Here is a 13,362-nt window from a genome sequence, read left to right on the forward strand (position 1 = left end):
GAAGGGCAGGTGTCCGCGCACGGCTTTATGGGAGATGTAGTTCGAAGGTCACACACCGAAGATGAGAGAAAGCTGGGGGCTGGCGGGTGGAGGCGTTGGGAAGCCAGGGCTTGAAGTCCAGCGGTGAGGACAGGCTTCCTAGCGGTGAGTGAAGGGCTGTTTTGTTTTGTTTACCCCCGTGGAACCGAGGTGTGTAAAGCGACGAAAACCTGTAGGTCTGTGGGAACAGTTTTGAGTTCTCCAGAATTTCACACCCAGCACCCACAAGCTTCTTTCATGTATAGTTCAGTGCGTTGGAGTGTTCAAAGCATTCTTTCGTGTTTAAACAAACGTGGAATATAGGCTGGACCGAGTCGTTCCAGTGTAGAACCTTACACGAGTTGTTGGCCTCCGACCCTCAGTCTCCTCTTTTGAGAAATTGTCCCATGTATTGATGCCTACCTCATTCAGTACTCCTCTAAAAAAGTTTACGTCAGTCGCCTACACCACCTCCTTGGGTTGCTATGAAATTGAGGATAAAGTATGCAAAGTCCTTAGGACAAGTGCGAGGTCTGCAGCTAGTACATGCAACACAATTATTATTGTTGCTGTTATTATTTAATTTGCTGTGTTGTCATGCTCCAGAACCTGCTCAGGTTAAGTGATTTGTGATTTACAAAGCTCCGCATTGTTAGCCTTCTAATTCCCAGATTAGGTGTTTTTTTTTTCTTTACTAAATTGTTCCCTTGGCATTCCGTAACAGATAAGGAGTCTCGAGGTAGACTATTGCTTCCTGCCCCGATTGTAAGCATTGGAAGTTCCTTTTCTCAGTGAAGTTTTTGCGTGCCCACCCACATTGTACTTTCATAACTACTTTTTTTTTTCTTCTAACTTTGTTCTATGTTTCTTTTTCTGAGTAGTAGTTTTCAGTCTTTAATGATTGTATTGATGAGGCAGGAGATCAGAAATACTAAATTTAGTCAACTCACTTGGAATACCCAATCTCTGTATTCATACATATCTTAAGTACGTTAACAAATGCACCTGTATTAATCAACTAGTGTAAATAAGGGCTTCCCTGGTGGCTCAGATGGTGAAGAATCTGCCAGCATTGCGGAAGATGCCGGTTCGGTCCCCGGGTAGGAAAGATCCCATGGAGAAGGGAATACCTACCCACAACAGTATTCTTGGGGCTTCCCTGGTGGCTCAGACCTTAAAGACTGCCTGCAGTGCCAAGAGACCAGGGTTCGATGTTTGGGTAAGGAAGATCCCCTAGTGATGAATACGTAGTCTTCCTTCCAGTCCTTTGGATTCTTTTAAAATGAATTCCAGACATCATATTATTTTATTGATAAATATTTAAGGTTACACTTTCTGGAATTATGAATATATCTAAATTATAAAAAAGCTTTTAAAAAGAACATTATTGCAATATGCTGCTGCTGCTAAGTTGCTTCAGTCCTGTCTGACTCTGTGCGACCCCATAGACGGAAGCCCACCAGGCTCCCCCATCCCTGGGATTCTCCAGGCAAGAACACCAGAGTGGGTTGCCATTTCCTTCTCCAATGCATGAAAGTGAAAAGTGAAAGGGAAGTCACTCAGTCATGTGTGACTCTTAGCAACCCCATGGACTACAGCCTACCAGGCTCCTCCATCCATGGGATTTTCCAGGCAAGAGTACTGGAGTGGGGTGCCTTTGCCTTCTCAATATGATTAGTACTAAAATGTTAACAGTACTGTAGAGGAACTAAAAAGCCTCTTGATGAAAGTGAAAGAGGAAGGTGAAAAAGTTGGCTTAAAGCTCAACATTCAGAAAACTAAGATCATGGCATCTGGTCCCATCATTTCATGGGAATAGATGGGGAAACAGCGGAAACAGTGTCAGACTTTATTTTTTGGGGCTCCAAAATCACTGCAGATGGTGATTGCATCCATGAAATTAAAAGATGCCTACTCCTTGGAAGGAAAGTTATGACCAACCTAGATAGCATATTGAAAAGCAGAGACATTACTTTGCCAACAAAGATCCGTCTAGTCAAGGCTATGGTTTTTCCAGTGGTCATGTATGGATGTGAGAGTTGTACTGTGAAGAAAGCTGAGCACTGAAGAATTGATGCTTTTGAACTGTGGTGTTGGAGAAGACTCTTGAGAGTCCCTTGGACTGCAAGGAGATCCAACCAGTCCATCCTAAAGGAGATCAGTCCTGGGTGTTCATTGGAAGGACTGATGCTAAAGCTGAAACTCCAGTACTTTGGTCACCTCATGCGAAGAGTTGACTCATTGGAAAAGACTCTGATGCTGGAAAGGATTGGGGGCAGGAGGAAAAGGGGACGACAGAGGATGAGATGGCTGGATGGCATCACTGACTCGATGGACATGAGTTTGAGTAAACTCTGGGAGTTGGTGATGGACCGGGAGGCCTGGCATGCTGCAATTCATGGGGTCACAAAGAGTCAGACATGACTGAGCAACTGAACTGAACTGAACTGAATACCATAAAGGAGACACTCAATTTCAAATTTAATTGTCTTAAATTTTATTCTATATTTTACAACTGATTTGCTGAAATCAAGACCTAAACAAAGTCTCCACATTACATTTGATGTTTTTCTGTCTGTAGGTTCCCCTTTAATTTTTTCATTGCAGACTGTTAAAAAATAATGATTATGTAGAATTTCACACATTCTGAATTTTGCAAATTGTATGAATACATATGATGTCCTCTCTCTCTCTCTTTTTTTTGTAAACTGATAGTTAAATCCACAGGATTATTCAGATTGCAGGATTTTTGTTTTTTCTCTGGAAAAGACTTCATAGGTGTTATTGTTTACTTCCTGTTGCATAGCTTTAAGAAGCATTCACTATCTGGTTATCTTTCTGTCATGTTATGATTTGGTTTCTGGGTTCAGATGTTGTCAACCTGATGAAGTTTACGATAAACAACATAAATTTTCTTGTCACCTCTTCAGCTAATAGTTTTAGCAACCACTGGTGATTGCTGTCTATGTCCATTATTTCATTGTTGTTGTTCAGTCACTAAATTGTGTCCAACTCTTTGTGACCCCATGAACTGTAGCACACCAGGCTTCCCTATTTTTCACTGTCTCCTGGAGTTTGCTGAGACTTACCTCCTTTGAGTCACTCATGCCATCCAACCATCTCATCCTCTATCATTCCTTCTCCTCTTGCCCTCAATCTTTCCCAGTATCAGGGTCTTTTCTAATGAGTCGGCTCTTTGCAGCAGATGGCCAAAATTTTGGAGCTTTAGCATCAGTCCTTCCAATGAATATTCAGGGTTGATTTCCTTTAGGATTGATTAGGTTTGATCTCCTTGCTGTCTAAGGACTCTCAAGAGTCTTTTCCAGCATCACAGTCTGAAAGCATCTGTTCATTTCTTTCAGTTTAGTTCAGTTCAGTCACTCAGTCGTGTCTGACTCCTTGAGACCCCATGAACCGCAGCATGCCAGGCCTCCCTGTCCATCACAAACTCCCGGAATTCACCCAAACTCATGTCCATTGAGTCAGTGATGCCATCCAACCATCTCATCCTCTGTTGTCCCCTTCTCCTCCTTCCCTCAATCTTTCCCAGCATCAGGGTCTTTTCAAATGAGTCAACTCTTTGCATCAGGTGGCCAAAGTATTGGAGTTTCAGCTTCAACATCAGTCCTTCCAATGAACACCCAAGACTGATCTCCTTTAGGATGGACTGGTTGGATCTCCTTACAGTCCAAGGGACTCTCAAGAGTCTTCTCCAACACCACAGTTCAAAAGCATCAATTCTTTGGCGCTCAGCTTTCTTTACAGTCCAACTCTCACATCTATACATGACTACTGGAAAAACCATAGCCTTGACTAGACAGACATTTGTTGAGTTACAAAATGGTAATATTCTTATTTGATCATTAAGTCTTCATTTACTAACAGAAATTCTTTTATAATAATAAACTTTACATCATTAAATATTTGTACAGTTTTTATAGGAAGAGTAAGGTAAATGGTGATTTTCTCCTGTATTTCCTAGTTTTCAGAATGTGGTAATTCCCTTGTCACCTTCTAGTTTTTAAGTTTATTTATGAACTCATGATCGAGAAGGAAATGACAACCCACTCCAGTATTCTTTCTTGAGAATCCCATGGACAGACGAGCCAGGTGGGCTACAGTTTATAGTATTACAAGAGTCGGACATGAGTTAGCAGCTAAACCACCACCACATAAACTCATGGTTGTTAACATTTTTCATATATTTCTAAAATGTTTATTATTTTTATGCTCAAATTCTTTCTTATTTGGCCATCGGGAACTGAGTGGGTTCTGAGTTCTTTTGACCAGGCAACTATAGTGCTTGATAGTTTACTTTCTTTCTGGCAAAGCAAAATGTTTTAGACTCTTCTTGTAGATACTCTGTGCAGACCTGGAATCAGCCCTTTCTCCTAGGTGCATTGGTTCCTTTTAGTAAAAAATGGTATTTAGATACCACAGTCTTTGTGCTTGGGGTGCTTGTTGCTAATGTGGTACTGAATACTTCTCTGCATGTAATGCTTTTTTAGGGAAGTTTATAGATCCTATCCAATAGGCATTTATATTCCAGGGGCAATAATGGTGCCAACACAGATTTTAATGCCATAATGTTTTCATTTTATTTCTTTCTCATTTAGAAACTTAAAGGTTCCTCGATACCTCAGATAAAAAGTTGAAATTCTTTAGCCTAGCATTAGATACCTTCCTTAACATGGACCCAGTGTGTATATTTAGCTGTATTTTCCCTAGAATATTCTGTATAAACTGTCTCTGATCCTGCCAAACTGACTTATAACTGACCTTAATACCTCTTACTCTTTCTTACCTCAGTATTTTTGTTCATGCCACTTTTCCTAACTTAAATGTTTTCCCTTAACTAAATCCAACCCATTTCTCAAACCTGGCTCAAGTTCCTCTTCTCTTGGTTTTTTCAGATCATTCTTGACCATATTTTTATCAGTTCACCATCAACATTCCCTTCTCCTTGCCACTTCAGCATTTGCTAGCCCTTCTTCTAGTTGCCAGCAATTGTATTTTTTTTTTTGGCCTGAGAGCTTTTTTGTTGTCACCACTTTGTCTTCCTACCCAGTAGATCAGCAATTCCAGTTAATTAATATTGCCTGGGAACAGCCTTAGCTTATTAGTGACATGAGTGAGTGTGTAAATTTCTCAGCCTTTCTTACTGTTTCACTACCCTGGTTACACTGGTCTAGACTTGCTACGAGATTCCTCCAGTAGGATTAGGTTCTTTTTGTCTATAGTGGACACTTGATTAATAACCAATTTTTTATTGCCCTGCTTTCCCTTCCCTGTCTCACTTTCTCCCTCTCTTACAGTTGTTTCCTCCTTTATAACCAGTTTCATGAATTGGTGAATCTTTGACTCAGAATTTACTTCTGGGAAAAACTAAACTAAGACAAGGATTTTTTCCTCTTTTGAATTCTTAACCTCAATCATATAGTGGTTAGCTTTCTTTGCATAACTTGAGAGGATCATAAACCATCATTTAATAAATAAATCACTATTATCACTCATTCTGGCTCACATTATTTTTTGTTGTGTATGTTAGGGTCAGTGTTATTGCATATTCATGCATGAAATTTGGATTTATTGCCTTTGAGTCACATAATTTGGTGTTCAAATTTAAAATCACACTTTTCTCTCTGTTCATCCATTGTATTACTTGCCAAAATTGTTCATCCCTCACTATTACCAGACCTCTAAGACCTCATGGACCCTTTGTTGCACTTCTGGGTGCAACAACCAGTTTTCGCTGCTCTGGAAAGTTCCTCTCAACTTTTTTTTGGTACCGTGCAAGTGAATGTTGTGTGTCATACATAGACTGTTTCTTAAGACAGAAATACGTCAACTGATTCCTGCAGATTTAGTGAAAATCTGTCCAATTTTCTTTCATCTAGATAGAAACTTATGAACAACATATAGATAGATGTTTATGTAGATAATCTTACTTGGTGATTAATCTTATATTGCCTGGAAATATGTCTCATTCTTGCTACACATTGCTTTTATAATTTTGTATTAGTACTTCATTATATTTGCCTTTTTCTGTAATAAACTGTAATTTTTTAAGTGAAATCTGATTTTTTAAGAAATTTCTACAGTGATAGCCACTTTTCTTTCACATGTAAGGGCACTTAGTAAAAGTTGGTAGTTGATAGTGATGAGCTATGCTGGGAATTGTGCTTTAACTCTATTTGATTTCGGAGTGAAGCGAAGCAAAGTCGCTCAGTCGTGTCTGACTCTTGTGACCCCATGGACTGTAGCCTACGGGACTCCTCCATCCATGGGATTTTCCAGGCAAGAGTACTGGAGTGGGTTGCCATTTCCTTTTCCAGAGGATCTTCCTGACCCAGGGCTCGAACCCAGGTCTCCCGCACTGTAGGCAGACGCTTTACCGTCTGAGCCACAAGGGAAGCCCTTATGATTTAGAGGTGAATTCAGTAAAAGTGAAGATATTTTGAACTCTTGATAAGGTCTTTAATATAAAATAATGTCACATCTAATTACGGATAGGGATTGAGCATACTTCGTATACATATTCTGCATTCTTGAATACAGCAAGTTCACTCTGGACTTTGGGCTAGCTGTTCCCTCTTTTAAAATTATTCCTCTCATAGATTTTCTAATTGTAGCCTCCTCTTTTGCTATTCCAGAGAAGGCAGTGGCACTCCACTCCAGTACTCTTGCCTGGAAAATCCCATGGACGGAGGAGCCTGGTAGGCTGCAGTCCATGGGGTCGCTAAGAGTCGAACGCGACTGAGCGACTTCACTTTCACTTTCCACTTTCATGCATTGGAGGAGGAAATGGCAACCCACTCCAGTATTCTTGCCTGGAGAATCCCAGGGATGGGGGAGCCTGGTGGGCTGCCATCTACAGGTTCGCACAGAGTCGGACATGACTGAAGCAACTTAGCAGCAGCAGCGTTTGCTATTCAGAGAAGGAAATGGCAACCCACTCCAGTACTCTTGCCTGGAAAATCCCATGGACGGAGAGGCATGGTAGTCTACAGTCCATGGGGTTTCAAGGAGTCGGACATGACTAAGCGACTTCACTTCACTTCACATCACTTTTGCTATTCATGGGTTGTTCAAAGGTCACCTTTGTAGAGGACTTCCCTAATGACCTTGTTTATAGTAGCTCTCCTAATGATAAAATATTTTCTTGTTTCTGGCATTCTTGTTTTTGATATTTCTTGTTTCTATTTTTATTTATTGTATATCCTTATTAGAATGTAAACTACTACATGAGAAGATCCTCACTTATCTCATTTATTTCTCTTTTCACAGGACCTGAAGTTTCAATTGGCATATAGGAGACATTCAGTTAATATTTTTTGATGTTAAATAAATGGTGGCTTTCATATTAAGTCAAATGTGTTTTTGATGTTACTACCATACCTTGGAAATTCAGTCACTCAGTTGTGTCTGACTCTTTGCGACCCCATGGACGGCAACATGCCAGGCCTCCCTGTCCATCACCAACTCCTGAAGTTTACTTAAACTCATGTCCATCGAGTTGGTGATGCCATTAAACCATCTCATCCTCTGTTGTCCCCTTCTCCTCCCTCCTTCCCCTCCTTCAGTCTTTCTCAGCATCAGGGTCTGTCTTTTCCAGTGCGTCAGTTCCTCCCATCAGTTGGCCAAATATTGGAGTTTCTGCTTCAGCATCAGTCCTTCCAGTTGTTGGGGGAGAGTGTAATTTCCTCAGTTCTGTCTTGTCACAACAAAAATTTGAAGTGACAGACCAGCATTACAGTCTTCGGACAGACCATGTCACAGCTTTTGGACAGATCAGTGTTATAGCTCTGCTTTATTCAGAAAATAAAGGAAATACATCCTCGAGGTGTGAGGGCATGCCGACCCAAAAGATGTGAAGAGAAGAGAGGGAGCCAGAGAGACCCCTGGCCCTTTGGCTCCTCTTTTGGTATGTGTTTTCTCCTCCCCCTGGGCCTGCCCTGTGTACATGGGGCTAGCCAGGAGTGCTCTTTGTTCCAACTGAGGTCCTCAGTCTGGTCCTTGGACCTTCCTCTATTCTATTTTTGGGGGCTTTCCCCTTGTCTTTTAGCCACAGCCATTCTGGACCCCTTTTTCCTATTCTAACTACCTACACAATGAATATTCAAGACTGATTTCCTTTAGGATTGACTGGTTGGATCTCCTTGCTGTCCAAGGGACTCAAGAGTCTTCTCCAAATTAGAACTTCTCAAATGGCATGCACTTGCCTTTCTGTGGTTATGTTTGTGTGTTTATGGAATTTACCAGGAAGACATTATATGGTTGTTCCCTTCAGGGAGTTCATTGCCTGATGAGGTAAAGCAGATGATAAACCTATTACATTTTCCATTATATGACAGAGTGAAGACAAAGCAGAGACCATGTTGGGTATCCAGTCTACATGTACAGTGCATGGTTAGAAGGGGTACAGTGGACACCCAAAGTTCTTACCCATGTCTCATTCTTCTCTTCTTCCAGATCTTCTGGAAAGAGGATATGACCCACTTTCCTTCAAGCTCAGTACGACTTCTGGTTAGTTATAGCTAATGCATTTTGGACAGAAGTGGTGCTCTCTTGGGACAAAGTAGCTATGAGACATACGTTGTCTTCCAGATCCTTTTTACCCTACTGTGGTAATCTGGGTGTGGCATGTTAAGGAGATAGGACTGGCCTTTAGCCTAGGGAGGGCGCTGCTTTGGAGAGCCACCAGACTTGCAGTGGACTTTGCATATGTAAATAAAAGGTGTGAACCCCTGCAGCTTCAGCAGCCTTAATCGGTAGCATGCCATAACAAGTCTGTTCTGAGTAATACAGAAAACAATGAGGAGGTGACCTCTGACCTCAGTTTTGAAGGGCCAGGAAAAATCAAAGTACAAATTGGATTCTTCCTTTTCTCTTTGCCTGGATAGAAGCTGGAACCTTAAAAAAGAGTGGGAGCAAAATTAATAGATATTGAGTAGGTTAGTAGTCCAGATTCCAAGGAGTTACTAGAGTCCACTAAGAGTCAGATATATCAGAAAAGCACCCCATAAAATCCTGATATTCAAGGGCCCCGGTCGGCAGAGTGCGGACAGCGCTCTGTCTGCCGTCCCCAGCTTGCCTGATTTAAGGCCTGTTGCACTCACTCCGCTTCTTCAAATGCATTTCCTCTTACTGAGAATGACAGCATGTAATAGCAGTTGGCAGAGATGACCAAAATGAAGCACTTTACCCTTTTGCGATGTGTACATCCAGAAATGCCTTTAGTCTTTAAATGTGCTCATTTATGATTTTTATGGGTACCAAGTGACTCTTGTTGAGTTTAATGGTAATTTCATCTGTCTTATGATTTTCAAAAACAGTTTTCAGAGTTTTTCACTGTTAAAAGTGTATGGAAATGACTGTTTTTTTTAGAAGTGTATGGAAATGACTACTTTTTTTTTTTTTAACACAAACATCAATTTATGTATTTTATAGAGAATTTTCAAGGAGCAGTTTGTTCTTATTTACAAATTGTCTCTGCCTTTTCGCTGTGTACATTGTGTTTTATGAAGCGACAAGCATGATGTGAGGAGGAGTCTTGTCTGATCAGAGGCACAATTAACATTGCTTGAAAGAGCAGCCTTCTATCTGTGTACTCAAGTTAATTGATGCAGTAATTTAATCACTGAGCTGCTGCTCACATTTCATGTTTAAGTCTCTTACACTTGATTTTATTTTACTTTTTTGGAATGTCTAGGCTGATGAGGATTTAAATGGGTATGTAGCATTTAAAAATGTCCTCGAAACTGATTGCAGCATGACATTCGTCAGATTCTGTATTCAGTTTTACTTACTTTGAAGCTGTCAGATAAAAAAAAATCTAAACTTAATATTCTGCAACAGATTTTTTTCCATCATCATACTAAAGCTCAGAGGAGCACAATATAGTTTGTCAGTTTTAGTCTTCTATTTTTCCTTAGGATATTTTTGACCCCAGATACTTTTTCCTTTAAATTTGACTGAGCTGTGATCATGGCTCTGACCTCTAGCCTTGAAAGAAGAGGAGTTATGTCTCTCAGGAGCGATGCCTCAGGCAGTTTGCAAATCGGCTGGCAGGGATTATTTCCCAGGCTGTGCAGAGATGACCTTCCGAGGAGAGTGAGTGTCTGCAGTGCACGTAAATTCCTTCAGCCATGATTGAGAGCCTTAGGTTTGTTACCTGCTCTATGAATCAGAGTCCATTCTGTCTCTATGGAAGATGGGTAATATAGTGCTATATTTAAAGCCACATGTTATGTGCTCACATGTCCATTAATTTATTGCTGGAGGTGAATATATTCTGTTTTCTTGAGCCCTGTGTAGGGTTAGTTCAGGAGTAAATCTGGAATTTTGGCATGAAAAACTGGGATGACTTTAGTATGGTTAGAGGGCACCTATCCTGTTATTGCTAAACAAAGTGCCCCTGCAGTGGGCCCTGTCAGCTGTCTCCAGCTTGTCTGAGTTCAGTCTCCCAGAGAGGATTTCTGTCACCTCCTAAGCTATCATTACAACAATAATAGAATGCTGATTGCTTCAATATTCTCAGAATACATTAAAAAGAGGGGTGAAATTTAAACTGATTAATAAATACTTTTTGAATTTGTGGGATGGCATTTTGTTTTTATTCTCTGATCTGAACTGTCAGTCTCAATCCAGTGAACTTGCAGAGTTTTTATTCCAAAAAGTACTTACATATTTTTAGGATGGAAAACCTACTTTCAGGATTAAATTAGTGGTTTGACATTCGTGTTTCACACATTAATGTTAAAAATAATTTCTAATATTTGAAGGTCTTGTGAAAAATCCTTGCAAATTCATCTATTGCCATTATAGTCTAGTCAGTTCCAAAATAAATATGACTGATAGAACTGTGGGAAAACTATAGAGTGCTTTGAGAAGCTATGCCACTGAAAGTGAAAGTGAAGTGAAGTTGCTCAGTCGTGTCCGATTCTTTGCGACTCCACGGACACCAGGCTCCTCCATCCATGGGATTTTCTAGGCAAGAGTACTGGAGTGGGTTGCCATTTCCTTCTCCAGGGAATCTTCCTGACCCAGGGATCGAACCCAGGTCTCCCACATTGTAGACAGACGCTTTACCGTCTGTGCCACCGGGGAAGTCCCAAGGCATGTGAAATACTTACAGTGCAGAATAAGAAATTATTACAAAATGCAACTAGGGATAGCTCTTATAATATCCCACATTGTCCTAGTTAAAAAGTTACATGCTGTGAGTGAAAACATCCTTGTTTATCACAAGGAACTTTACTGGCAACAGGATCATCAGTATGATACAGTCTAGGTAAGACCAGGCACTTTGATCTGCAATAAAATTTAAAAATTAATTCATTCATTCAAAAAATAAGGAGTTCTTAAAATGTTGATGGAGAGTAATATTATACTTCAGTTATGCAAAATGTAGTTAATTTTTTAAAATCCAACTTTAAACCCCAATGACTACAACTTAAACCTAGTTGTGGGGTTCCCTGGTGGCTTAGCAGTAAACAATCTACCTGCTAAGCAGGAGACGTGGGTTCAGTCCTTGGGTCAGGAAGATGCCCTGGAGGAAGGCATGACAGTCCACTCTAGTATTCTTGCCTGGGAAATCCCATGGACAGAGGAGCCTGGCGGGCTAAGTCCATGGGGTCACAGAGAGTCAGACACAACTTAGTGACTGAACAACAGTAACTGCCTAAATTATAGGTCATCATTCATCCTCTTTTGTATGGTTTCTATTTTACTTAGCTAACAAAATCTGTGATAGATTTGGAGGCAGATTTACTTAAAAGTTCCTGGCCTATGGAACCTGGTAAAGCAGAAAGAGAACAACAGAAACACAATACTATCTTTGTTCCATCACTGATGGGAAGCCAGGGCATAATTGGATACTGGTTTTAGCATCTTACTTTAATATCAGCCAATATATTTCACCCTCACCTTTGCCAACCTCCTCCTTCCTTTTTTCCCCATATTCAGTGATCAAGATTTTAATTTACCATATATGAGAAAAACTGGAGTGATATAGCTAGAACAGTGATCATATTGCTTTTCAAGGATTGGGCCTACTCCTGAAATCAGAATATAATTTCATCTTTGAGTTTCAATGACCTCAAATAGATAATAGTACCTTATAACTTGATTTGTAAGCCTGCTTTTGGAAGAATGTATAAATTGTGTTTATGGAATCGTGTTGCGCCAAAATCTAATGAATGACGTAAGTCAATCTGATTTACACTTGAAATAATCTTTTTTCCTTATAAGCAATTCTGCCTCCTCTTTGGCATTCCCACTGTGACACCGTCATTGTTTAAGACCTTCTCGCTGGGATGACTGAAGAGGCTTCACTACTACTTTTCTTGTCTCAGATCCCTTCTAATTTATCTCCTAGGTTACAGGTAAAGAGTGATCTTTTAAAATCCAGTTGTTCATTTGCTTTAAGTACTTTATTACTATACATCACTTTCAAGACAATGTAGAATATGAGTTCTTTGTTTTTATTTAATCACAATGCCATCAATTGCATTTTGAAGGACATATATCTAGAATATATTTATTTATTTGTAAGTTATATACATGTACAGTGGTTAGCATTCTAAAATATTGTATACAGTATATCATATGTACAAAAAGATAATTTTGGGAAAAGGAGGTGGTAAGAATAATTGTAAGAAAAGTTTTAGTTTTTTCTTCCTGTACTCTTGAATTTGTCTTATGTACCCAACTTTGGGGAGCTCCCCTACTCTCATTTTCTACGTGTATGTGTGTGTGTGTGTGTGTGTGTGTGTGTGTGTGTGTGTGTGTTAAGTTGCTTCAGTCATGTGCCCTCCTCCAGGGGATCTTCCTGACCCAGGGATCAAACCTGTGTCTCTTGTCTCCTGCATCGGCAGGCGGGTTCTTTACCACGGACGCCACCAGTTATTACAGACACTGTGGCATGTCAGCTCCTTCTGTTTCTTCTCTTAGAAACACTCTACCTCTTCACCCATTTAACCTGTTCTTGAGTAATTCCTACTTGATTTTCAGAACTAAGTTCTTGTTTCACCATCCTGTGGCACTCATATTTGCTTTGCTGGTTCCAGAGCACTCTGAATAAACCTTTTTCATAATAATTTATAGTATAGGTATTTCTCTTTTTCTAACACTCAAAAGATTAGGAGCTCCTTTGGGGAACAACTCTTCTGTCCATCTTTTCATCCTTTTCAACCATAATGCCTGGCATGTGTTATACTCTTAGTAGAAGTTAAATAGATTCATGAATGACCCAAGAAGAGAGGAAAGGAAGGAAGAGAGGGAGAGGGCGGGAGGGAAGGAAGGTGTGTTCAAGATAAAACAATCTGTTACTGGTAAAAGAAT

General features: G+C 40.2%; 1 long non-coding RNA gene across 1 annotated transcript in view; it reads left to right on the plus strand.

The window, feature by feature from the left end:
• The first annotated feature begins 54 nt into the window (after positions 1-54).
• Positions 55-13,362, plus strand: part of LOC133251724 (uncharacterized) — a 129,219-nt gene continuing 115,911 nt past the window's right edge. Inside the window, exon 1 of the long non-coding RNA XR_009737758.1 lies at positions 55-144. This is a non-coding gene — a long non-coding RNA (uncharacterized LOC133251724). The remainder of the gene's footprint in view (positions 145-13,362) is intronic.

Source organism: Bos javanicus, chromosome 7 (genome assembly GCF_032452875.1).
Source record: "Bos javanicus breed banteng chromosome 7, ARS-OSU_banteng_1.0, whole genome shotgun sequence".
In the NCBI taxonomy this organism is placed as follows: domain Eukaryota; kingdom Metazoa; phylum Chordata; class Mammalia; order Artiodactyla; family Bovidae; genus Bos; species Bos javanicus.